The sequence below is a fragment of the Hyperolius riggenbachi genome, chromosome 11 (assembly GCF_040937935.1).
Source record: "Hyperolius riggenbachi isolate aHypRig1 chromosome 11, aHypRig1.pri, whole genome shotgun sequence".
In the NCBI taxonomy this organism is placed as follows: Eukaryota; Metazoa; Chordata; class Amphibia; order Anura; family Hyperoliidae; genus Hyperolius; species Hyperolius riggenbachi.
The window spans coordinates 23,649,345-23,675,983 of record NC_090656.1 but is presented as its reverse complement, the minus strand read 5'-3'; the positions used below and the strand labels follow the sequence as shown (position 1 = coordinate 23,675,983).

The following is a 26,639-nucleotide window of genomic DNA, read 5'->3' as shown; positions in this document are numbered from 1 at the left end:
CCCAGTATCTCTCCCCTGGTGCAGCAAATGCTTTGCTTTGAAGTTTTTATAATCCATCTGTCATCTGGTAGCAAGGAGGGCACATGTTCTGTACCACTCAATTACAGAATTCTCTTTTCCCCGGAACAATGAGAGAGGAAGGGATGCCGGAGTTAGCTGGGAGAAGCTGTCACATACACTAAATACCTAGGACGTTGGGACTGTGTTGGAACACAGCTTGCCGTATTGTTCCCGAGTATTAACGATGCTTTGGATTAGACTATTGATGTTTCATCTGATTGCTTTGTATAGTCGATGCAAGCATTTCCTTTCACTCCAAAAGTCTACATTGTCTGGACCGGCAGAGGCAAGTCCGAGACGTAAAGGAGGCGTTGGGGGTGGGGTGAGGTGCAAGGCGGTGCAGGGAGAAGGAGCTTGCAATCGGTAATCATAAAGGCACGCGCGCAGAGGTACTCAGCCCCTTAGGAAATCAGATGCAACAGTTAAAATTGTTTCATGATTTGTTTGTTTTGGGGAAAAGGGGAGGATGTACGTGAATTGAAAAACCTAAAACTAGTTGGCAGAGAGCTCCTGCCGGGCAAAACTTTGACAGGGAGCTGGTTGCTAGCGATGGTCAATGAGAATGTTTCTCTGAGTTGATGCGATTTTTATGCTAATTGTATGCAATTGTATTTGGCTTGCTCTGAGAGCCCATTTCCACTTGTGTGGTGCGAATCACCGCGGAAAAAAATTGCATGCGGATGTGAATTTCGCATGCGAATGTATGCGCATTTTGAATTTAACCATGGCAGTGCCTGTTCGCTTTTAAAATGATTTCATGCGAATTCACATGAAAATTCGCATACACCCGCATAGCGGTATGCGAATTCTGATGGCTCTGCCATGCAAATTTTTCACGCGGACGAAAACGCTCAGAAATCCTGCCAAGTGGAAACAGTTCCATTCACTTGTATTGGCTATGCAAATTTGCATGCAGCGAACGCATGCAAATTCGCGATAGTGGAAAAGGGCCCTTACTTAAAAAGCTTTCCACAATCTCTCTCCTCTGAACATCTCCTCATTAGTTGTTTTCAAATACCAACTCAACCGCAATCTCAGATTTGCACATGCTTTTTTTGTCCTTCTCTAGAATTAGCTCCTCGCATTTACATATACAAGATTTCTCACGTGCTTCACCCCTCATCTGGAATGCCCTTCCATTTTGACCAAAGCGCGATCGTGGCTTGGATCGATTTTTACTGCGATTTTGCTATACAGTACATTGCATAGCATAATCGCAATTGCGAGAAAAAAAGGGACTGAATTGCAATCGTTAGCGTTTAGCGCAAACGCTAGCGATTGCTAATGGAAAAGGGCCCTTAATGGTTCTACACATGCTAATCGCGATCACTCCAGAATCGCTGGCAAGCCATTGCAGGGAACGCAATTGCGATTAGTGATAATCGCAAAACACTTGCGATCGCGGCAGTGAGAACACTGCCATAGGCTGGTATAGGACTAGCGGTTTTAAAAACCGTTACCGGTTTGCGGGTAGCGGAAATCATGTGATTCCCGCTTAGGTGTGAACGAGCCCTAAGTCATGCAGTGAAGCTGGGTTGTATGTTTTTTAAAGAAAAAAATCTGCAACCCTCATCTGGGTCATATCAGAAATGGTGGGGTTTTCGAAGCACGTATTACATCAGCTGTTGTGTGACTGCGGACATCTGCGCACACCTGCTGTGAGATTTTTCTTTCCTGGCCTGGATTTATTTAAGTTCAAGGATGAGTGAACATATAGCATGAATATATTAAATCCGTCTCAAACTGCTCCCTGATCAATAATGCAATTATAATGCTTTACTCATTTTGCTTTCCTGAAGAGATGTGGGAGCCCCTCTGGCTGAATAATGTGTACAAAAAAAGCCCCTCATGCTTATCTACATGACAGTCCATAAGCTACCATTTATGCACTTGGCCAGCATCCCCCAGCCCTCTCTCTCTGCAATTCCCAGGCTGCTGCTTATGTTTAGGAGAAAGAGTTACCCACACATCTGTGATCTTTAGTCAGGTCTGATCAGTGCTCTCTGTGTTCCCGGCCCAGTCTTTGCACAGGAAGCAGGAGGGAATCTCAGGAACAGGAAGGAGAGCACAGAACGGTGGTCAGACATGATCTACAAGTCATGTGACCATAGCATAGGAACAGGAAGGAGAGCACAGAACGGTGGTCAGACATGATCTACAAGTCATGTGACCATAGCATAGGAACAGGAAGGAGAGCACAGAACAGTGGTCAGAATCTGCAGAGCAATGATCAGCCCGAATCTACAGAGCAATGATCAGACCAAATCTACAGAGCAACGATCAGGCCGAAACTACAGAGCAATGATCAGGCCAAATCTACAGAGCAATGATCAGGCCAAATCTACAGAGCAATGATCAGACCGAATCTACAGAGCAATGATCAGACCAAATCTACAGAGCAATGATCAGGCCAAATCTACAGAGCAATGATCAGGCCAAATCTACAGAGCAATGATTAGACCGAATCTACAGAGCGATGATCAGACCAAATCTACAGAGCAATGATCAGGCCAAATCTACAGAGCAATGATCAGGCCAAATCTACAGAGCAATGATTAGACCGAATCTACAGAGCAATGATCAGACCAAATCTACAGAGCAATGATCAGGCCAAATCTACAGAGCAATGATTAGACCGAATCTACAGAGCAATGATCAGGCCAAATCTACAGAGCAATGATCAGGCCAAATCTAAAGAGCAATGATCATACCGAAACTACAGAATAATGATCCGCCCGAATCTACAGAGCAATGATCAGGCCGAATCTATAGAGCAATAATCAGGCCGAATCTACAGAGCAATAATCGGGCCGAATCTACACAGCAATGATCAGGCCGAATCTACAGAGCAATGATCAGGCCAAATCTACAGAGCAATGATCAGGCCGAATCTACAGAGCAATGATCAGACGGATTCTACAGAGCAATGATCGTGCCGAATCTATAGAGCAATGATTAGACCCAATCTACAGAGCAATGATCGGGCCGAATCTACAGAGCAATGATCAGGCCGAATGTACAGAGCAATGATCAGGCCGAATGTACAGAGCAATGATCAGGCAGATTCTACAGAGTAATGATCAGGCCAAATCTATAGAGCAATGATTAGACCCAATCTACAGAGCAATGATCGTGCCGAATCTATAGAGCAATGATTAGACCCAATCTACAGAGCAATGATCGGGCCGAATCTACAGACCAATGATCGGGCCGAATCTACAGAGCAATGATCGGGCCGAATCTACACAGCAATGATCAGGCCGAATGTACAGAGCAATGATCGGGCCGAATCTACAGAGCAACGATCAGGCCGAAACTACAGAGCAATGATCAGGCCAAATCTACAGAGCAATGATCAGGCCAAATCTACAGAGCAATGATTAGACCGAATCTACAGAGCAATGATCAGACTAAATCTACAGAGCAATGATCAGGCCAAATCTACAGAGCAATGATCAGGCCAAATCTACAGAGCAATGATTAGACCGAATCTACAGAGCAATGATCAGGCCAAATCTACAGAGCAATGATCAGGCCAAATCTACAGAGCAATGATTAGACCGAATCTACAGAGCAATGATCAGGCCAAATCTACAGAGCAATGATCAGGCCAAATCTACAGAGCAATGATCAGGCCAAATCTAAAGAGCAATGATCAGACCGAAACTACAGAATAATGATCCGCCCGAATCTACAGACCAATGATCGGGCCGAATCTACAGACCAATGATCGGGCCGAATCTACAGAGCAATGATCGGGCCGAATCTACACAGCAATGATCAGGCCGAATGTACAGAGCAATGATCAGACCAAATCTACAGAGCAACGATCAGGCCGAAACTACAGAGCAATGATCAGGCCAAATCTACAGAGCAATGATCAGGCCAAATCTACAGAGCAATGATTAGACCGAATCTACAGAGCAATGATCAGGCCGAATGTACAGAGCAATGATCAGGCAGATTCTACAGAGTAATGATCAGGCCAAATCTATAGAGCAATGATTAGACCCAATCTACAGAGCAATGATCGTGCCGAATCTATAGAGCAATGATTAGACCCAATCTACAGAGCAATGATCGGGCCGAATCTACAGACCAATGATCGGGCCGAATCTACAGAGCAATGATCGGGCCGAATCTACACAGCAATGATCAGGCCGAATGTACAGAGCAATGATCGGGCCGAATCTACAGACCAATGATCAGGCCGAATCTACAGACCAATGATCAGACCGAATGTGCAGAGCAATGATCAGACCGAATGTGCAGAGCAATGATCAGGCCGAATCTACAGAGCAATGATCAGATGGATTCTATAGAGTAATGATCAGGCCGAATCTATAGAGCAATGATCAGACCGAATCTACCTATCTATATTTAGAGATAGCCTTTTTTCATGGGTACACAGTTCAGAATCATTTATCTTGCCTAGTACAAAGGCGTTGTACCCGGAATTTATTTTGGTTCATACAGGTTCTGGAAGGAGGGGGGTGTTGGATGGTGAGAGTTATGGGGAAAATGTCAGAAAACCAAGAGCCGAGGCTGCCATAGTAGGGCGCCACCAGTCGCACTTGGCAATCATCTGCTATCTGTAAGGAGACATCTGGGGGGGAGGGGGACAGAGGGAGGCGGAGGTCCAACAGTGATGACCCAATTCTTCATGAAAGAAACCGGTGGTGATGTCTGACGCTTCCAAGAATCCCGATTGTTGACATCTGGCAGTGCTGGCCCAGGTGTTCCAGTTCAAAAGGTGCAGTAGTGTTCACTGTGGAGGGTCCCGACTCCTGGGCAGCATTCACCAGTGCTGATCAAGATAATCTGGCTGTCCGTATTAATGGATGGCATCATTGAGGGGCTGAACTAAAGGTATCTGTGCTGCGGTGGAGCAACGGTGGATGGATGGAGCCAGTAACCAATGAGGCCAAAGGTGTCCCAATTTGCACGGTGTCCTCCTACCTCAGTGGAGCCCTGGCCTCTTGGGTAGCAGCGGTGGGCTTAAGGCCTGTATTTGCACAGACAATGGACCCCGGCATCGGCAAGGTGGAAAAAAACGACAGGTCCTAGACTCCCCACCACCCGCTCCAGCGTCCCAGGCTACACTGGACCACACTGCACACCTTCAGGGGGGAAAAAAGGGGAATTGGTAGGGAACAGTGAAGAAAAACAAGAAAAGGGCAGAATCTGGTGGCCGTTGCTACCAATTAAGGCATCTTCCTGAATGGCAGTTTAATAGACACAGTTTAACAGATTTCCTCTCAAAAGAAGTGACATACCGGTACTTGTACTTCTTGAAAAAACTATTTATTTTTTATCAGCTGAGACCCTTTTCTTGAGGTAGGGCAAAGTCTGGGGATATGTAAATAAAGAAAACATGTTTTCCTCCAAAAAATAAATACCGTATTTTTCGGACTATAAGACGCTCCTGACCATAAGACACACCTAGGTTTAGAGGACAAAGACCAGGGGAAAAAAATAAATACTAAACCTGGTGCATCCATGGTGAAGGGGCATTTTGGGGATTATGCCCCCTTTGTACATCAGGCCCCCTTGTACCTCTTGTATCTCCCTGTGTCCTCCTCTGTCCCCATTGTGTCCTCTATGCCTCTTTGTGTCCCCCTTGTGTCCTCCTCTATGCACCTTTGTGTCCCCCTCTATGCCCCTTTGTGTCCTCCCTGTGTCCTCCTCTGCATGGGCACAGTACAGGGAGTCCCCAACATTGCAGCGGCTTGGAGGTTCGTATTGGCAGACGTGCATTTGAACAATAAGACGCAGTGACTTTTCCCCCACTTTTGGGGGAGAAAAACTGAGTCTTATAGTCCAAAAAATACAGTAAACCCTTTAATATCTTGTAATAAATCACAGTACAAGTATATAGATCAGGTATTCCAGTGGCTGCATGCTTCTTCCAGGTCAGAGAATACTCTAGCAATGATCAGGATGTAGTTTTAATAAAGGGTAGTGAAGAGGATAGCCTATCTATTCAGCTCACTTCAGATCGTGAGCAGGGGTGTCCCTCAATATTGGTAGCTTCCTCGTCATGGATCCATTCATTGTGTCACTCTTGCCTCTCCATTGTTGTCTTTCACAGTGGGAGGGCTCTTGCTCGACCTGCCCCTTTTTCTTTCTCAGCAGATAGCCCCGCAGCGTGCCTTTACAGCAGTCATTCCCAAGCTGTCACCTGAAAAGATCACTAGTAATAATTTTGAGGGACATGTATTGCAAGTTCATGCATAGGCTGCAGCAAACACTGCCCACCCTGGCCACCTTTTGTATGTCCGCTGGAGACTGGTAGTGAAATAGACAAGAAAAGGGAAGAAGACCACTCTAAGGGCCCTTTTCCACTAGAGCGATTGTGATTGCTGAATCGCAAAATCGCAAATCGCTAGTGATTTTCAAATCGCTAGAGTTGTTACTTTATCATAGAAATCACGAGAAGTATTTTCCACTACAGTGATTCGATTTGGAAATCGCTAATCGCAAATCGCAATCGCTTGCTGGAGCGATTTTTACAATGATAATGCAATGCAAATGAAAATCACAAATCGCAATCGCATAACAGAATTAATGAAAAATCGCAATCGCTGGCGTTTGTGATTTGTGATTGCGATTGCTAGTGGAAAAGGGCCCTAAAGCAGCTTTTGTTTTTACTCTACAGAAGTATATGGTGGGTCTGCAAAGGGAACAGATGAACTATTTCTGTGCAGGCAGCTTTACCAGCAGCAGTGGGCCTGATAGATGTTACTCGGTGTGATGCTGCAGATGTTGCGCAGTGATTTCACCAGGGTCCGCTGGTCGCGGCGTACCTTCCGCACGTTTCCTCCTGCCCTCGCTCGGCTATTATCGGCGTTGCCGTTGGACCTGTGAAGTGCTTGTAGTGACGTTTGGCGGAGGAAACATTATCTTTAATCCTCGAGAAGCACATTTGGCGTTTTATGTCTCAGTGACAGAGGTTAAGTGCTGCAGATGCCTCATCCTCTTCTGCTCGTCTCGGTGGCGAGTCTGAGGCCGTCGTGGGAACCTGCAGCCATCCCAGCTGTTCCACCGTCGCAGGTCCCAGACTTCACTCTGCAACTTTGCCGTACAGCTGATCGCCAAACGCCAGCTGCCCGTTTAAAGTGAACCTGAGGTGACAATACACTGATGAGATAAACAATTGTATTTATCCTCCTACACCTAAAAATGACTTTTTTTTAAAGTTAGCCCATTGTTTTATTTCCTATTTAAACATTTACAAAATAGATTAAATGTTTTGTTGTCTAGGCTCAGTGGCATCCTATTAAGTGTCCCTGAATGAAATACATGAACTATTGGCCTTTATCTATCTCCCTCTGCTCTCAGAAGTTGAATTCTGCCAAGAAAACTTTTTCTTGGACGAAAGCCAGAAGACACAAGCTGTCACTTGCATGCTTGAAAATTAACTCTTTCAGGAAGCAAAATAAAAAAAAGAAAAACATCCTGGTTATTAATGTGTTTTGCGCTGTACATATTTATCTCATCCTGTCACATTTCACCTAGTGGTACACTATAAAGAGAAACAGTAACCAAGTATTGAACTTCATCCCAATCAGTAGCTGATACCCCCTTTCCCATGAGAAATCTTTTCCTTTTCTCAAACGGATCATCAGGGGGCGCTGTATGGCTGATATTGTGGTGAAACCCCTCCTACAGTGTGATGTCCAGGTCATAAATCTGACATCAGACTGTGGAAGCCTTGTTGCATTGTGGGAAATAGCTGTCTACAACTGCCAAAAAAGCAAGCAGCATCTCTTTCCAGTGACATCGCCTGCCAGCAGTAAAAATGTCACCATGTGATAAATGTCAGAATGTGAATCAGGGAGAGGAAAGATTTTACAATGGGCAAACACTGACTAAATCATTTATACATAATTATTGTAAAAATGAAGCACTTTTTTCATTATCTTATTTTCACTAAAGTTCCTCTTTAAGGTTAAAGAAAACCTGTAATGAGAAGGAACAGGAGATAACCATTGCTGACCTCCTTGTCAGGAATTGCGGTTTGCCTGGCTCATCACCGGCCTCTAGTACCTTCTGGGCTTGAATTTCTAAGGTCCTCGAGTATTGGAGAACAATAGAGCAACCTGAGCGATCCAGCGATGTGATCTGGAGAGTTTTGTTCAAAGTTGCCTCCTGTTGGACCACCTGTTGGTAGACGGAGGTTGGAACCAGGAAGCATGGTGGCATAGTAGGTAGCAGCAGGCTCCTCCCTCCCCCAGCACTAGAGTCATAGCTTCACATCTTGACCTGGACACTATCAGCATGGAGTTTATTTGTTTTCCTGTGGTGGGTGGGTACTTTGGGAGGAAAATAAGGACCCAGTCTAAGTGGTTGTGAATGCAGGATACAGTGGGAGAGAAAGAGGACCTACCCCATTGGGCTCAGAATCCAAGAGGTGAGGGAATAGAGGATACAGTAGGAGGGAAGAGGACCTGTTCCATCAGGCTTACAATCTAAGAGGTGGGGAACACAGGATATAGTAGCAGGGGAAGAGGACCTGTCCCATCAGGCTTACAATCTAAGAGGTAGGGACAACAGGGTGCAGTAGGAGGGGAAGAGGACCTACCCCATTGGGCTCAGAATCCAAGAGGTGAGGGAATAGAGGATACAGTAGGAGGGAAGAGGACCTGTCCCATCAGGCTTACAATCTAAGAGGTAGGGACAACAGGGTGCAGTAGGAGGGGAAGAGGACCTGTCCCATCAGGCTTACAATCTAAGAGGTGAGGGAATAGAGGATACAGTAGGAGGGAAGAGGACCTGTCCCATCAGGCTTACAATCTATGTGGTGAGGGAACACAGTACAAAAGGACATGTCCCATCAGGATTACAATCTAAGAGAACTCAGGATACAGTAGTAGAGAAAGAGCACCTGTCTCATCAGGCTTACAGTCTAAGGCCCCGTTCACACTGCACGCGTTTCCAGCCGCGTTTTGGAAACGCGTGCAGGAGGCCGACACGCACGACATCAGACAGTGCATAGAGTGCACTGTCTGATGTTCACACTGCAAGTGTTCCGGACCAGTGCGGTCCGGGAACGCATGCTGCACGCGGTTCAGTGATGGGATCAGCCACGCAACACATACAAATGCAGATGGCGTGCGTTCGCATGCGTTGCGTTCCACATGCGTGGCCGTCCGCGTTTGTAATGTGAACGGCCCCTAAGGTGTGGGGGACACAGGATACAGTAGGAGTGGAAGAGGACCTGTCCCATCAGGCTTACAATCTATGTGGTGAGGGAACACAGGATACAGTAGGAGGGAAGAGGACCTGTCCCATCAGGCTTACAATCTATGCAGTGAGGGAACACAGGGTACAGTGTGGCAGGAAGATGACCTGTCCTATCAGGCTTACAGTCTAAGGTGTGGGGGACACAGGATACAGTAGGAGGGAAGAGGACTCTGTCTCATCATGCTTACAATCTATGAGGTGGGGAAGCACAGGATACAGTAGGAGGGAAGAGGACCTGTCCCATCGAGCTTACAATCTAAGAGGTGGGGGACAAAGGATACAGTAGGAGGGAAGAGGACCCGTCTCATCAGGCTTACAATCTATGCGGTGAGGGAACACAGTATATAGTAGGAGGGCAAAAAGGACCTGTCCCACCAGGATTACAATCTAAGAGAACTCAGGATACAGTAGTAGAGGAAGAGCACCTGTCTCATCAGGCTTACAGTCTAAGGCCCCGTTCACACTGCATACGTTTCCAGCCGCGTTTTGGAAACGCGTGCAGGAGGCCGACACGCACGACACAGGATACAGTAGGAGTGAAGAGGACTCTGTCCCTTCAGGCTTACAATCTAAGAGGTGGGGAACACAGGATACAGTAGGAGGGAAGAGGACCTGTCTCATCAGGCTTACAATCTATGAGGTGGGGAAGCACAGGATGCAGTAGCAGGGGAAGAGGACCTGTCCCATCGAGCTTACAATCTAAGAGGTGGGGGACACAGGATACAGAAGAAGGAAAGAAACCTGTCCCATCAGGCTTACAATCTATGAGGTTGTGGAGCACAGAATACAGTAGGAGGGAAGAGGACCTGTCCCATCAGGGTTACAATCTATAAGGTGGGGGAGCACAGGATACAGTAGGAGGGAAGAGGACCTGTCCCATAAAGCTTACAATCTATGAGGTGGGGGAACACAGGATGCAGTAGGAGGGAAGAGGACCTGTCCCATCGAGCTTACAATCTAAGAGGTGGGGGACAAAGGATACAGTAGGAGGGAAGAGGACCTGTCTCATCAGGCTTACAATCTATGAGGTGGGGAACACAGGATACAGTAGGAGGGAAGATGACCTGTCCTATCAGGCTTACAATCTACGAGGTGGGGGAGCACAGGGTACAGTAGGAGGGAAGAGGACCTGTCCCATCGAGCTTACAATCTAAGAGGTGGGGGACACAGGATACAGTAGGAGGGAAGAGGACCTGTCTCATCAGGCTTACAATCTATGAGGTGAGGGAGCACAGGATACAGTAGGAGGGAAGATGACCTGTCCTATCAGGCTTACAATCTACGAGGTGGGGGAGCACAGGGTACAGTAGGAGGGAAGAGGACCTGTCCCATAAAGCTTACAATCTATGAGGTGGGGGAACACAGGATACAGTAGGAGGGAAGAGGACCTGTCCCATCGAGCTTACAATCTAAGAAGTGGGGGAGCACAGGGTACAGTAGGAGGGAAGAGGACCTGTCCCATAAAGCTTACAATCTATGAGGTGGGGGAACACAGGATACAGTAGGAGGGAAGAGGACCTGTCCCATCGAGCTTACAATCTAAGAAGTGGGGGACAAAGGATACAGTAGGAGGGAAGAGGACCTGTCTCATCAGGCTTACAATCTATGAGGTGGGGAAGCACAGGATACAGTAGGAGGGAAGAGGACCTGTCCCATCGAGCTTACAATCTAAGAGGTGGGGGACACAGGATACAGTAGGAGGGAAGAGGACTCTGTCCCTTCAGGCTTACAATATAAGAGGTGGGGAACACAGGATACAGTAGGAGGAAAGAGGACCTGTCTAAATCTATGAGGTGGGAAAGCACAGGATACAATAGCAGGGGAAGAGGACCTGTCCCATCGAGCTTACAATCTAGAGTTGAATAAAAGCGGAAGGAGGACTACAACAATAATGTAATTGAGGAGCTGCTACAGGAAGACAAACAAGTTTTACCATGGAGTGTCCACACTGGACCAAGAAGGTGTTCTTGCCTAAAGTTGGGTCTTTAAGAACATTGTAACACTGAGGCCTTATAGCTGTCCATTGTCCATCCTCAGAAGTAATTCTGGGCTCAGGACAAGAGAGCCACTTCAGGAATCTCTAAGAAGAGGCATCACTTACAGTATGTAGAGCTTGTCAGTCTTCTTGGCTGTAACTGGTCACACTGAATGCGACAGGTCCTCTTTACCTTCACTACCCAATGGAATAAAAGACAAGAGGCCCATCCTAAGTAACAACAGCGAGTACATTTTCCTGGTGAGAAACAATTTCTTGCCCCATAACGTCGTCACAGCTCTAATAACCGAAAGTTTTCCTGAATCCGTCTTAAACGTTTTCTCACCCAGAGCGATTTATAATTTTCATTTATGGAGACTATAAAAAAAAATTTCCCTCTTGACGGATGTGCCGTCTGGTGATGTCTAATATGTATCTCCAATCAATATTATTTACTTGTGTTCTGTATGTTGCATTGTGACAAATACAATGCAGTGATTTTAATGAGCGTTGCCATGACAACATATTGTGCTCCCGAAATGATCACCACTAATCCCTTATTGACTTCTAGAATGGAATGCCGTCTTTCATGTGCTCCTTTGATGCAGAATTTTGGCATTGTTGTCCGACGGGCGGCACGTGAATCAGCTGCAAGCAGCTTAAAGAGTAACTCCGCCTTTCCCGCCACGGGAAGACGCCAGCGTCACCAACTTGGTAAATGTGGTATTCGTTTGGAAACGCAGCAGGCTTGAAAGTGTGAATTAAGCATGGAAAAAAAAATCGCATCATTTTTATATATTTTAAATATTTTAGGAAACTACATCACACTTATAGACCCTGGTGACTCTGGTGTACTTCCTGATCCTCTCCATATGGTTCACGGGGAGATCATTACTGAGATGGGAGTGATTGCTCCCAAGTGCTACATATACGCAGAGCCAGCATCCCCATGGATGCGTACGGTTCATCCCCCCAGTGGAATGAATGTGTTATTGCAGGAACACCAGTTAAAGGGCCACTATTGCGAAATAGTATAAAATTAAAAAAATGCATGCATATGCATATGTATATAATGTGCATTGTTCCAGATTAAACTGCACTAAAGGTAGTAGAAATCTGACAGAACTGACAGGATTTGGACTAATCAATTTCCTCAATAGGGGATTCTCAGAGTTTTATTTTTATTCCAAAGTACTTACAGAAGCCCAACTGCCAAAACAGTGTACAAGCGAGTAAGGAGGCTGGCCAGCATCTTTGTATACAACTCTTGCAGGGAATGCTTTTGTAAAGTATAAAGAACATATTTAGAATCCCCCTTGAGGAGGTAGACTAGTCCAAAACCTGGCAGATTGGTCAGAACTTAAAGGGTAAGTTCAACTCATTTTCCCAGTTACAGTACTCCTTAAAAAGGGAACCTTAGCTGTAAAAAAAATGAGTTTCACTTACCTGGGGCATCTACCAGCCCACTGCAGCCATCCTGTGCCCTCGCAGTCGCTCATGGCTCCTCTGGTCCTCCGCTGCCAGCTAGTTCCGTAACACGTAAAAATGTACTTGTTGATGTCTGCAATAGCTTCCTGCACCAGCAGGGATGCGTAAAAACGTACGCATGGCGGCCGGCCGACTCCTAGTCGGCAAAAACTAAACTAGCTGGCAGAGGATGACCAGAGGAGCCATGAGTGACTGCGAGGGCACAGGATTGCTGCAGGGGGCTGGTAGATTCCCCAGGTAAGTAAAACTCATTTTTTTTACAGTTAAGGTTCCCTTTAAAGGAGTACTGTAAGGGGGAAAAGGAGTTGAACTTACCCGGGTCTTCTAATGGTCCCCTGCAGACATCCTGTGCCTGCACAGCCACTCACTGATGCTCCAATCCCTGCCTCCGTTTCACTTCCGGAATTTGCAACGTTAAAGTTGGAAAACCACTCCGCTTTCCCGCTTCCTTGCTCCCATTGACATCACCGGGAGTGTACAGCGCAGGCTGCTCCCGGTGACGTCAGCATGAGCGAGGACGCGGTCGCACAGGTGCAACGGTTTTCGGACTTTAAAGTCGCACATTCCGGAAGTGAACCAGAGGCGGGGACTGGAGCTTAGGTGAGTGGCTGTATGGGATAGGAGGTCTGCGGGGGACCGTTAGAAGCCCCAGGTAAGTTCAACTCTTTTCCCCCCTACAGTAGTCCTTTAAGTAGAGCCTAAAGGTAGTGTTGGCGTTCATATTCAGGATCCTGAATTTGGAAACCTGAATAATGCCGAAATCACACTTCAGCACCCAAACTAGTGGAGGTTGCGATCCACATTGTGCTTAATGGGACTCCGAGGCTTCCTCAGAAGCATGGCGTGAACTGCACGTGACCCTTGTCCACTAGCTTGGGTGTGGTGTTTGGCATTATGCGGGTTTCTGAACTGCAGCAAAAGTGGCATAGGGAGTGTACATTCCACCTGACGCTGTAGTTAAACATGCCCTGTGTGACCTGAGTGACACCATCACACAGTGGGAATCAACCCTTCCTGACTCGCTGTTCATTGTAATGGGAGACTTCAACAGGGCCAACCTTCACCAGGAGCTGCCACGGTTTCACCAGCATATTACCTGTCCTACGAGGAACCTGAACACTCTTGACCATTGCTACACAGTGCTGAAAGACGCCTATAAAGCGGTCCCTCGAGCAGCTGTTGGCTCCTCCGACCACTCTCTCATCCACCTGATCCCCACCTACAGGAGGCGCCTGGAGTCAGCAAAACCAGTGCTAAAGTCTACCAAAGTGTGGTCGATGGAGGCCAAACTCCAACTCCAAGCCTGCTTCGACTGCACCGATTGGAAAGCCCTGGAAGCACCGAACCTGGATGAGTGGGCGGACAATGTCTCCTCATACATCAGATTCTGTGAAGACTCCTGCATTCCATCCAGGTCCTTCAAGGTCTTTCCAAATAACAAACCCTGGTTCTCCAACAAGCTTCGGCAACTGAGAAGAAGCAAGGAAGCCGCACACAAATCCGGCAACCAGGAGGACTTCAAGACGGCAAGAAACAACCTGAAGCGTGAGCTGAGAGCCGCCAAGAGGGAGTATGCGGAGAAGATGCGACACAACCTTCGCTCGAATGACCTACGCACTGTCTGGACGGGTCTAAAAGCTGCCACAAGCTACAAACCTCCCCCACAACATGTGACGCCTAGCACTGAGCTAGCCGAGAACCTCAGCAATTTCTATTGCAGGTTCGAGAACCAGGAGGCACCGGAAGGGCTAGCAATACCCCCAGATGCTCAGCCCTCAACTGCGGATGATAATGACCGAGGGCTGAGTATACCACCTTCAGCTGTGAGCGAGGCAGATGTCTTACGCCATCTAACAACTCTGAATGCCAGGAAAGGCTCCGGCCCGGATGGTGTGTCACCAGCCTGCCTAAAAACCAGTGCACGGCAGCTCGCTCCCATCCTTTCCTCCATCTACACCAGGTCCCTCCAGGAAAGCAAAGTCCCTGTGTGCTTCAAAAGGTCCACCATCATCCCTGTCCCCAAGAAGCAGGGAATCTCCGACCTAAATAACTACAGACCCGTGGCATTAACATCTGTCATCATGAAAACCTTCGAGAGGGTGGTCCTGTCCCACCTTAAGCTTTCTACCTCGGCGCTACTGGACCCGCTACAGTTTGCTTATAGAGCAAACAGATCCACTGATGATGCCATCAACATCTGCCTGGAGCTTACAAACAACCACCTGGACAAACCGAACTCATATGTCAGAATCCTCCTGCTGGACTTCAGCTCAGCATTTAACACCATCTGCCCCCGCATACTCCAAAACAATCTCATGGCACTGAATGTCCACCCCACCCTTCACTTATGGATTACACACTTCCTGACCAACAGGTCCCAAGCTGTCAAACTGGGGGATATCTCGTCTCATCCGAGGACAACAAACACAGGGGCTCCATAAGGCTGTGTTCTGTCACCGATCCTGTTCTCCCTCTATACAAACAACTGCAGATCCACTGTGGACTCGGTAAAAGTCATCAAATTCGCTGATGATACCACCATTGTTGGTCTTATAACAAACAATGACGAGCAGGACTATCGTCGCGAGGTTGACAGAATTTGCCAGTGGTGTAAGGAGAACAGGCTGGTCCTCAACACAGCTAAGACCATGGAGCTGATAGTGGACTTCAGGAAGAAGGTGCCCACTCCACCACCAATCTACATTGATGGCACAGAGGTGGCAAGAGTGGCTAGTGTCCGCCTTCTGGGCACTACCATCTCTAAGGACCTGAACTGGAAGGCAAACACCGCCTTGACCCAGAGGAAAGCACAACAGAGGCTGTTTTTCCTCCGCCAACTGAAGAAGTTTGGCATGGCTCAGGAGCTGCTGACGAACTTCTACACAGCTACCATTGAGTCCGTCCTCTGCTCATCCATCCTAGTCTGGTACGCTGGCTCCACCAACAGCGACAGATACAAGCTCCAGAGGGTCATGAGATCGGCGGAGAGAATCATCGGTAGACCTCTCCCCTCACTGGACCTCCTCCACAACTCCAGATTACGATCTAGAGCACTGAGGATTGCCAGCGACCCCTCACACCCGGGCCACCGCTTTTTCAGCCGGCTCCATTCAGGCCGCAGGTTTCGAGCCATTTACACCAGAACTTCGAGGCATAGAGACTCCTTTTTCCCCTCTGCCGTCAACCTCCTAAACTACCTTCATCTATAACGCTTCCCCCCCCCCCAAATGCTGCAGTTGCCGACCTGATGGACTGTCTAGTATAAAACCGCTATACCGCTGCTCGTCAAACTATTAATATGTACTACTGATTATACTGTATGTTTTGATATGTCTATGCCCTTATACTGTACTATTGTATGACTATGCTTCTTTTCTTATGTTGATACTACTCTCACTCTCTCTCTGAGCAATTGTATGTGCCAAACCCAATTCCGTGCACGACCCAGTCGTGCGTGGCGATTAAAAAGATTTCTGATTCTGATTCTGATTTGAAAACCACATCATTGTTCATCCCTCTTCTCTGCTGCGACTCACCACATTCGCCACAGTGAAACTGGCGATCGCTGCCTGGCGATGTATAAAATGGCCGTCAGGCTGGTCAACAGTTCATTTATGGCAGTTGTGGATTTTTCAGTAGGAAGTTTGAGAAAAATGTTCATTCTATGAGTGAGGAAAAGACTGAAAAGTAACGATCATTTCCACTAATTGGCAATTTGATAAGTAATACTAGTTGGTGGAGACACCCCCCCAAAAAATTATAAAACAATTAAAACTAGCTGAAAAAGGAGAGGCAGTGGTTGGCTTACCTCTCCGGTAGAATGTAGTAGCGAGTTTGACCCAAAGGGTAGTTTGAAACATTTATCGCACAGAAATAGGGTCAGGCAATGCATTTCGTGGTCGTTACCCACTTCGTCAGGTCAATAACACCCAAAAAAAGTATTCTGCAGCTTCTAGTGAAACAATATGCTCCTCAGATTATTTTAGTAGAAGCCACACAGCAACTTTTTTGTGTGTCATTGATCTGAGGAAGCAGGTAAAAGCCCGCAAAACGCTTTATCTGACCCTATTTCTGTGCAGTAAACTTTTCAAAATACCTTTGAGCCTTACTCATTGCTATATTCTACAGATGGGGTAAGCTATCCACTGCCTCTACTTTTTTAAACTGTTTTTAATTGTTTTGTATATTTTTAGGTCGCCTCCACTCTTCAGTAATACTGTTTGACACCTCAGTTTGGAGGTTGTTTTTTTTATTTTAGTCCCCTAATAGGGGCCTTCCTAACCTTCAGGAGCGGGACCAGTGAGGATCCTCACAAACCTAAACTGTGTCGGGAACCAGGAAACCAACCAGGATAGTGATCCTCTTTACCCGAATCAGGGCCGGATTTCTGCAAAGGCCTCAAAGGCCCGCGCCTTGGGCGGCAGCAGCCCGAGGGGGCACCTGGACATGAAATAGGGGTCGCTACATATGAAAGAGAAGGCTGAAAATGGGGAGCAAAATATACAATCGGAAATGAATCCTGAAGGGAGCTGTACTTGATCAAGAGGGGCTGCTGTACATGGAAGAGGGGGCTGCACATGGAATGGGAGGGGTGCTGCTGCACATGGAATGAGAGGGGGGCTGCTGCTAATTGAAATGGGAGGGGCTGCTGCACTAAAAAGGGGAGCCTTGGACTCTCTGTGTCCGTCCTCCTCCTCCCAATCTGAGAAGCGACATTCGAAAATAACGGCAGTTTCCTCTCAAAGACGCTGATCGTCGCCTTTATAAATAGACCCCTTTATTTTTAACACGCAAAAAAAAGTAAAACATCAAAAAACGAACGCTATCTAGGGAGAAACAAACGCCCAACACAGTCACAAGTGACACATCCAGACTTCGCTTTCCGTTAGACATCGCTGAAGAGATTTCTTGGTAAAAAGGAGTTCCACAATTAGCTTTTAGACATTTGCCATTATCACTTAATTGTCTTGTATCGCCTTTTAGTTTTTCATTCGCCGCCTTCGCGCGCCGCCACCGGTCTCCTCTAAACAAACCGGCATCCATCTGCTGCGTCAGACTCTCCTGGCCCCCATTCATCGCCGGAATGAGGCACGTCCTAATGATTTCCCCAGATTTTGAGATCTCCCTTTTGCGATTGGTTTTGGCAGATTGTTTGCAGGTACTTCACTTGCATCTGTTTGCAATTTCGCAAATGTGGAAGACTTTTACCATGGAGTGCTGCAAGAGGGGTTATTTTAATCTTCCTCAAAGACTGGCTGTTGTTAGAATCCGCTCGAGGTGGGCCGGATGGCATTGTGTGAAGCCAACATTTAAAATGTAGGAATTTACTGCTAGACTTGCGCTCACTAAGGCATGGCGGAGACCGGGGCTGGATAGGCTTAGTAGGAGAATGGTTTAACAACCGGGCAGCATGGCGGCTAAGCGGTTAGCACTCTTTCTACGAGTCCTTGGCTTAAATTTCGTCCAGAAGTCTCTTTGCGTTGTCCTGGAGTTTGTAAGCAGTACCAGTAAAGAGTAGTTTACACCCGAAAACATGTTGATGGGTTAACTGGCCCTCCCCAAACATTGGCCCAATATTGTCGTAGCTAAGGTAATAGTGAGCGTCTTTCATGGAGAGTGGAGATGTTTTTGAGTGGAGAGTGGAGTGTTTTTAGAAAGATTAGTACGCACTTCCAATAACTATCGCCTGGAGAGATCGCCGTGGGCAGCACAGTGGTGTAGTGGTTAGTGGCCTCACCTTGCAGCACTGGGTCTCTGGTTTGAATCCCGGCCTGGGCACTATCTGCAAGGAGGAGTTTGTATGTTCTCCCTGTGTCTGTGTGGGTTTCTTCCGGGTTCTCCGGTTTTCCTCCCACACATAGGTGTTTGTAGAATTGGCCGGGGCACACGTGGCTCCTCTCTGATTGGTGTTTCTAGAATTGGCCGGGGCACACGTGGCTCCTCTCTGATGGGTGTTTGCAATGAACCTTATTTATTCGCGTATAAGCCTAATTTTTCAGCACAAGAAATGTCCTGGAAAGTTACCCCCTCGGCTTATATGCGAGTCAGTGGATCAGAACGGATGGTGGATCAGGTTTTGTTACTGGCAGAGGAGCGTAAGGATCATGCAGTAGTGATCCTGCTCTTGCCAGCTGGCTCCCTGCTGTGCCCGTGCCTCCCATGCCCTGCAACATGTTGCGCAGCATGTGCTGCACAAGACTACATGTGTCCCCTGGCTTGTGGAGCGGAGCGTTCAAGCAGCATGTCAGCGGTGCAGTGATTCTTCCTGTGTGACAATCGCTATGTCTCATATCTATGACGCCATCTAGTGACATCTTGAGACACAGCTGTTTCATCCTTGGGGCCCATCTGGCTATGGGATGGGGAGCTGACTTGTACTGGGGGAACATCTTGCTACTGTGAAGGGGGCTATACTGGAGGGGGCTTATATGCAAGTCAATTACTTTTTCCTGGTTTCTGATGGAAAAGTGGGTACCTCGGCTTATACACAGGTCGGCTTATTCACAACTATATACGGTAACATGTATAGTTTCATCCTGATATTGGCCGCTTCCTCCCCTCTGCAGGACGGAGGTAAAACAATAAACTAACCTATTTGTACATGGAAAGGACAAGGTGAAAGCTACTTTATTTTCTCTTTCTGGTACAATACAGCTTAGTTTTTCAGAGAACATGAAAACGGCTTAGGCCAGTCAGCTGCTTGCCGCATGGTAGAACACCATAAGTAGAGGTCTCAATTATTTCACACATTTTGAACGCTATTCATTTGCCCTCTTTAAAACAAACAAAGGCTGTTTACTCATTAAATCGCTACTGTAATTTTTTTCTTCACATGCAGAGCTTTTATAAAAATAAAGGTAATACTGAGAATCCTCCATGAGGAGATGGACTAGCCCAAAAACCTAAGAGAATCTACGTTTTTTACTGCCTACTGCAAATGACAGTGATATAGAAAAAAATATATTGCTACTTTCTAGGGAGAGCTTTTGCAAAAATAAAGGTAATACTGAGAATCCCCCATGAGGAAATGGACTAGTCCTGGTGAAGGGTTTTTTCAGGGGATAGCGCATGCCGATGCGCGCGCATCGCTGCTTGAGTGACTGAGCATCGCTCGGTCATCAGTCTACCACTGGCGATTGCCGCTAGGAGACTGTTAGACGGCGAAACCGTCGTCTATTTACATTGTACAGCGCTGCGATCTATGGCAGCACTGAACTGGGGACAGCCGTGTCACTCGACTGTCCCCTGGAGAGGCTCCAATCGCAATCTCCTCTCATAGGCTAGGAGGGATCGCCCTGATTTGCTGGCAAGGGGAGGGAGGGGATTTCTAAAAATACATTTAAAAAATAAAAATAAAAAAATAAACATCGCAGCAGCCATCAGAAGGGGGGGGGGGGGAGGGGGGTTGGAATCACGTGTGCGCTACGTAGTATGGCTCTGCAGCAAGCTGTTAAACCTGCAGAGCTCTAAATTGTAAAAAATATCCTGGTCACTAGGGGGGTTGTAAGCCTATGGTCCTGAACTGGTTAAAAGTCATTTTTAGGAGAAGGAGGATGGATACAATTGTTTATTTCATTCGTTTATTTTCACCTCGGGCGTCCTTTGAGGTATGAAAAGACTGGTGCAGTAACTGATATGTAGAAAGCAGCGTTTCCTAGTAAAGGTTGGTCGGTGAGGAGCGGGGTCTACTTTCTTTCCTTCTTCACGTCCTTGTTTTATTCAAATGAGCCTGATTCATATTGACTTGTAGTAGAGGGAGGCCACACATCACGGGATCGGCGCAGCCGGCCAAGCAGGCGAGCGAACGCTTTCTTAAATGATGCTAATCAGCCCAGGGAGGCCTGCCCTCTGTCCCAATCACTATTCTAAAATTCACATGTGCTGATAACCTGAAATTGAATGTGTCAGTATGAAGACACTGCGCACAGGGGGAGAGAGTGGGCGAGAAGGGGGGGGGGGGAGCTGGGAGGGGGGGGGTGGAGATATCACTGGGAGTCAGAGAGATCCTGTCTGTTTGTTTGTATTTATGTTGATTAAACCAAATTCCTTCTATTATAGATCTGGAGCCCTTTGTAGCTGCAGATAACACTCGCAGCCTCCAATGAGAGAAGGAGAGACAGAGAAGCGATAAACAGAGATATTTAATGCAGCAAAAGTTTGTTGTTTGCTTGGATGATGTCACAGAGGTTAAGAGAGACAGATGGTGTTGATGGTTCCTATTACAGGGAAATGTATACAATATCGCCGCGTACGTACCGCAGTAGAAGCTCCGTGTTGAAATTGGCGACATGCCTTAGATTAAAATCGCTCAAAACGAAAGAATTCTGACGGATCGGGCAATTATCGTTGATTAAAAAAAGGTGCCAAACTACATAAAAAGATAATGAGGGACAACGTTTTTGAGCGATCCAACCTGCGGGATTCCTTCGGGTAATTCTCGATCACACGAGACTGCGTGTGTATGAACATCTGAGATAAGGGGCAATGTTAGTACAGGTACGTGTGCGCGGTGTACGGAGTACGCGAAGAAAATTACAATATGAACGCAGATCGATGTTATTAGCATGCGCAGCTTTTATACATTAACTATTGCGTCATTGCATAATGTATAGAATTTATTTGTATTACATACTTGGCAGATGTTATTCATTCTTTGGGAAACGTTCATACAAAGTGAGTTTTATTGCATGTATGTACTGATAGGTAGATTAGACGGATAAAAAGAGAGAGACAGATGGATAGATAGATACATCGATAGATAGATACATCGATCAATCGATAGCTAAATAGATAAACACTCGCACCTGGAGTTTGCATGAATCTAGTGGAAAAATACCGAGGGCCCTTTCACACCGGTGCGGTACTTTTACCGCACTTCACCGCCGGGCAATGAAAGTCGAGAGAGACATTCGTACTACCACATTATGGCGACAGAAGTGACGTTTTCGCCGCATCCCCAACGCAGGGCCAGAACCACGTTAGCGCTGTGGTGCTGCATCGACTTGCGGCGATCTGCGTCATAAGTCATGTTGGTCTATGGCAACGCTTGTTTTTTAAAACACATTTGTGTTGCGGCACGCATGCGTGGAATTGTATTTTAACAATATACTTCTGCATTCCTGAAGCAGGAAGTGACGGCAAGTGTGCGTCACGCGCTTGTCACTTCCTGCTTGGCCGGTGGCCAGAGAGGGGACACTGCGCAATAGCGGTGCGACGTGCTAACGCTGGTTTATAGTGTGAAACCACCCTCAAGGTGGCCATTAATGATATGATTCTTTGGAGGATTTATCAGATTAATGAAATCAATCTGAAAGCAGGATCATTGCAATCGATATTACGATCAAATCAGAGAATTCGTTCGTCCTAAGAATCGTATCGTTAATGGCCACCTTCACATAGATTATTAGTGAGAAATTAGAAGGGTAAGTAAATAGATAGAGGGATATGCGCTTTTAATAAACATGGATAAATGGACACATGTTTGTATAAAATCAGTCCGCTGGCTTCATGTCCGCTGTCCGCTGGCTTCATGTCCGCTGTCCGCTGGCTTCAGACTGCTTTCACACGGACGCGTTGTGTTGTACAATGTAATCACATGGCAAACACAATGCACGCAACACAGGTATATTACAATGGTGCATTCACACTGGCGAGTTATCAGTGCTGCGCAATGGGACCTGTCGCGAAACCGCGAGGCGCGCAGTGCGTTAATGGTCGATGCGCGCGTTTACAGTTGCGATAAAGCATACTTTATATAGATGTACTGTATGCTTTACCGTATGCATGTTTATCGCATGATGCGACTTTTCCACTCCGTAACCCGCTATTAGCTAATTATTCATCCACTCCTGCGCTCGATTAACTTAATTTCAAGTCAGTGGAAATTTACATAGAAAATTGGAATTTTAATTTATCACTAATAATCAAATATTGAATAGAAAAATGGATAGACAGACAAGTATAGACAGATGAGAGGATTAGAGGTGAATAGACAGGTTGATGATAGATAGACAGGCAGACAGACAGATAAATAGAGAGAGAGAGAGAGAGAGAGAGAGAGAGAGAGAGAGAGAGAGAGAGAGAGAGATAGATAGATAGATAGATAGATAGATAGATAGATAGATAGATAGAGTAGATGGCAGACAGACAGGCAGACAGACAGGTAGATAGATAGATAGATAGATAGATAGATAGATAGATAGATAGATAGATAGATAGATAGATAGATAGAGTAGATGGCAGACAGACAGACAGACAGACAGACAGACAGACAGATAGATAGATAGATAGATAGACAGATAGATAGATAGATAGATAGATAGACAGACAGATTGATAGAGACGGCAGATAAATCAGTCCTATATGACAGATAATTAGGCTCATGGATAAAGCTTTGACATTCACATATGTCATTTACCTAAAATACTGTATAGAATATATAAGTCCTTGCCTAAATGCCTTGTACTAATAAAAATAATGATAAAAATTACAATGAAAAATACCTTCCTGGATAAAACTACATACATCACAGCGTCTCAGCTGACTGCTTCTGCTTTAAACAATCCATAAATTCTGAATATAAAACTAATATACATTTAAAAAAATATGATAATATGATACCTATACGTGCCCCGGAATATATGCGCATATGTATATGCTTTTCAATATGTCCGCAGTCGTCGTGCATGCATAAACGTAAAGCTGTCTGCACGGCGAATTGAAAGAAAAAAAAAAAAAAAGAAAGAGAAAGAAATATTTCTGGTTAAATAATCAACTTTTGTCTGACAACGGAATGGGCTTTAGAGGTGCAGAAATGCAGAAAGCTATTTGGAAATGCATTGGCGTAGTTGTCAGAATTTATTACGCGGGAAGGTGTCATGTTTGTTGCGACGCTGAGTGCAGATGGCACAGTGGAAGGAATGGATCACTAATTTTAACAATGATTAATGAACAGAGATAGAAAATGAATTACATTGGACTATCGAAGGAGAGATTTTTTTCTTTTTCTTTTTTTGGGCATTTTTTTTTTTACTCATCTGCTGTGCTGCTTCTCTCTATAAATGATTATTCTCCACCCCCCCCCCCCCCCCCCCGTATTCCTGGGATTCTATACGTCGTCAACAGCTGACTGCATTTTCCATTATATTAATATTTTTTTCTCTTTTTTTTATCGTCTGGTCTGCGGTATTTTTGTGTTATTAAAGGAACGCAATTTTCAAAATACAAATATATTGTGAGCGGCGGATGGGAGACGTATGTAGCGGCGCATAGGATGATAATAATGGCACTAAACAATGGAGGTCTGGTTCTTTATCAGTCTATAATAATATGCGCCGGAACATTCTAGCATTTTCTGCATTCTACCTTTATCACACTGTCTGAGTTTGACTGAAAGCTGTGGTTTTTTTTTTTTTTTTTCAAAAGTGTAATTTCACAATTAACTTAAAGGACGACTGTGTCGCGAGAATCTTAAAGTGTAAAAAAAAAATGTAACCATATACAAATAATAAGAAGTACGTTTCTTCCAGAGTAAAATGAGCCATAAATTATTTTTTTCCTATGTTGCTGTCACTTACAGTAGGTAGTAGAAATCTGTCAGAACCGAAAGGTTTTGGGCTACTCCATCTTCTCATGGGGGATTCTCAGGGTTTTCTTTATTTTTAAAATCACTTAGTGAATGGCAGTTGCTCCGTCCAACTGCCAAAAAAGTTTATGGTGAGCAGGGAAGCTGGTCAGCATCTTTGTAAATCTTTTTCAAGGTGTGTCTTTATAAAGAATAAAGGCCATGCTGAGAACCCCCTATGGAAAGATGGACTAGCCCAAAACCTGACGGTTCTGTCAGATTTCTACTACTTACTGTAAGTGACAGCAACATAGGAGAAAAGTCATTTATGGCTCATTTTACTCTGGAAGAAACATACTACTTGTTTATATGTGTTTACATGTATTTTTTATTTTAAGATTTCTGTAACAGTGGTCCTTTAACCATTTCTGCCGCCCGGACGTGAAGCTAACGTCTGGGCGGCTGCTCTGCTGCGGTGCACGTTTCGGCGCACTCCCGCGCGCGAACGTGGTTCCCGATCACCGATCCGTGTCCCCAGCAAAAAAAACAAAGCGCTCTTACAAGAGGCTTCAGTCTTTAAGCATGTAACATTTTCCGCATCATCCTTGTGCTTCCGCTTAGTGAGAAGCACAAGGATTTTTCATGCGTTTTCCATGCGTTTTTATATGCATTTCCCCCCAAAAGATTTTTTTTCTGTATTTTCACACCCTGCTGTCTTCCAAGTGATTTGCATAAATGGAAATATAAAAACGCATGGAAAACGCATACAAAACGCATATGTGTTTTGTATATGCGAAGCATGAAAAACGCATTGCAAATGCACCAAAAACACTGTAAAAATGCACACAACATTAACATAAAACATGACATACATAAAACGCAACCTTTCTCGCTATGTCATATGTAAACCAAGCCTTAAAGAGGAACTCCAGTGAAAATAATGTAATAAAAAAAGGAAGATTGTAAAATGTTTTAAATCCCTGATTTACATTCTGACATTTATTACATGGTGACATTTTTACTGTTGGCAGGTGATGTAGCTGCTGCATGCTTTTTTGGCAGTTGGAAACAGCTGTAAACAGCTATTTCCCACAATGCAACAAGGTTAACAGACCGGAAACTGCAAGGAGTACCTTGGCCCTCAGAGTGTCTTGTGGGAGGGGTTTCACCACAATATCAGTCATACAGCGCCCCCTGATGGTCTGTTTGTGAAAAGGAATAGATTTCTCATGTAAAAGGGGGTATCAGCTACTGATTAGGATAAAGTTCCATTCTTGGTCGGAGTTTCTCTTTAAGGTTAGTGTGAGTTTGTTAGTGGTAACCTATCCAGCAGGAGGCCATGGCGGTAGTTTCCTGATGCACACATCAGCCCTAATTCCACGTACATCCCGCTATATTGTTATCCTGCCTTGCGGTCGGATCATACCGCTTGTATCATAAAAGCCTGGAGTCAGCTTGCATGTAAATCTACATCAGGCAAGGCTTCAGCCACACACAGTAGATGATGACCCTGGGACATCTGGATATCATTACATAACGAGTTTTTTAGGGGCGATATCCCTTTATACGGAGGAATTACTGTAATCAGAATGGCCTGGACTTTCTAATATTGCTCTGCAGGAAGTCACAGTTTTTTTTCCCTCTTGCATTTATTTCAGATTTAATTTGATTCAAAATAAATTATTTTTTCGGGGGGAAAAAGAGGATTCCTTATTCAAAAACTATTGACCTTCTCTGCAGTTAAATACACGCGGGTCAGCAGAAAACAGAAAAGTAGAGGTGTAATTAACAACAAGCCCAAGGAAGGCAGAAGGGATTCTATAAAGTAAGGGAGTGTAAGGGATTTTCTGAAGCATCCTTGTTAAAGAGGAACTCCAGCCTAAACAAACATACTGTCATTAAGTTACATTAGGTATGTTAATTAAAATAGATAGGTAATCTAATCTCTTACCCACACTGTTTTAAAAGAACAGGCAAATGTTTGATTTCATGAGGGCAGCCATCTTTTTGGTTGGAAGGAGGTGACAGGGAGCATGAGACACAGTTCCAACTGTCCTGTGTGCTGATCACCCCTCCCAGTTGCTAGGCAACGTGAACAACAACATAGGAAATCCCATCATGCTTTGCACAGCATCAGGGAAAAAAAGCCCAGGCTTTTTTTCTTTGATGGATGGAGCTTAGCTAAAAAATGCAGCTAAAAATGAGACTTTGGTAAGAAAAACAAAGTTCTGATGCTGTGAAACTGTTAAAGAAACACAAAGCCTTTTCAGTTCTGCTGAGTAGATTTTTAGTCCGGAGGTTCACTTT

At 45.6% G+C, this 26,639-nt stretch overlaps 1 protein-coding gene across 4 annotated transcripts in view; it reads left to right on the top strand.

Annotated features, from left to right (window-relative positions):
• The window catches only part of ZNF536 (zinc finger protein 536), a 576,810-nt gene that overhangs the window by 80,222 nt on the left and 469,949 nt on the right, over window positions 1-26,639 (top strand). Inside the window, exon 1 of one of the 4 annotated variants that reach the window (XM_068261014.1) lies at window positions 5,376-5,397. The exons of the other annotated variants lie outside the window; for them this stretch is intronic. The gene's annotated coding sequence lies outside the window, so the exon portion shown is untranslated. Of the gene's footprint in view, window positions 1-5,375; window positions 5,398-26,639 lie in introns of those variants that run through there. 4 annotated transcript variants of the gene reach the window in all.